Consider the following 1,674-nt stretch of genomic DNA (forward strand, 5'->3'; position numbering starts at 1 on the left):
TGATGCCAGGGTTTTAGGTGGAGAGCAAATGTTTTGAGAATGATGAGGGCAATGAATGTACAAATGTGCTTTACACAATTGATGTATGTATTGATCATGATCAGAGTTGTATGAGCCCCTAATAAAATGATTTAAAAAAAGGAGCAATATAGAAATATTTTAATATAAGTTTTCTTGTTTTGTCAGATATTATTTAATATTTTTAATTCATAGTTAAAACTCTTTCTTATCATCTAAAAATAGTTTTATTTGCATATAATTCACACATCATGCAATTTAATAGTTTAATCATATTAAATAGAGTTGTCTCAATTATCACCACAGTAAATTTCAGAATATTTTCTTCTTTCTCAGGTTTATTGTTAGCTCCCCATTTTCTCCCAACTTCCCCTGACATGCCCCTAGGTAATTATTAATCCAGTTACTATTTATATTTACCTATCCTAAAAATAGGTAATTTACCAGGTATATCCTAGTAAACAGACAGGATATACCTGGTAAATTACCTATTTGATTTATATATAGAAAATCACACAAAACAAAAAGAAGAGGCAAACAAATAGAACTAACAACATTGACAAAGCAAACCAAAAACTTCAGTCTTAAAGAAAGCAGAAAATATTGAAATATGGGGCAAGTTTAAAAGGAGTCAAAAGGGAGAACAAACAATAAAGGATTACATTGAACTTCAATACCCATCCATCCTTCTGAAAACTGCATGCTCAGAACTTAAGCTCTAAGCTCATTGTTTTCTCTAGACTTAGATTTTATTATTTACAATCCTTGGACAACACAGGCTAGTGTGCTTCTGGCTTATGAACCTAGTTTACACCTCATTTAGATTGCTGCTTGTTTTTAAGACATAATTTTCAGACCCCAGAAGCTATTATATCTGATAACCAGCCACCATCTGGTTTCTTCACCATGCTTTGCTCTAACACCCATGTATATTTAGTGATCTCTTCAGAAGAGTGTGTATTGAGTAGGGAAATGTCATAAGAACTAATTGTTTTTATATTTGGACAATTAAATATTAGCTCCCAATCCAGTCATCTCTGGCATATATATATATATATACATATATATATACACATATACATATATATACATATATATGTATATATATCTTTGATTCAAGTCAGAGACATCATTATCATTTTATATTAGAGAACATTCTATATCACCCCATGAGGCATAAGGTAATTCTATTGGTTGTATCATTAATTTAACCAATGGTACAGAACTTAAAACACTGTTGATAAAAGGAAATTATAGATGTATAGGCCAGCTTGTCATAACACAATATATGTATTGTTGACTTGTACAGGTTAAAAGTTTAAGTGACTGCACACTGTTTACAGGAACAATGAGGGTGGGGATAAGCCAAAATTTCAATAACACTCATTTACAAAGACAGAACCATGACTACCAGACTGAAATATGTCTTAGAAAAGCAACGAGAACATTAAAGTTGTAAATGTTTGGTAATTGCTGGCCACCATTTTTTGGGCATCCTCTGAACATCCAATTGAACCAAAGTCTGACAACCAGAGTGCTACTGTGGGGCAACAGTCGTCTGCTTCTTCTACCACTATGCCACTTTATGCTTTTCTTCTTTTGAAATCATTTTTATTAGGAGCTCATAGAACTCATCAAAATCCATACATACATCAA

Source organism: Echinops telfairi, unplaced genomic scaffold (genome assembly GCF_000313985.2).
Source record: "Echinops telfairi isolate 266 unplaced genomic scaffold, ASM31398v2 ScPeMD7_18;HRSCAF=68, whole genome shotgun sequence".
NCBI classification, from domain to species: domain Eukaryota; kingdom Metazoa; phylum Chordata; class Mammalia; order Afrosoricida; family Tenrecidae; genus Echinops; species Echinops telfairi.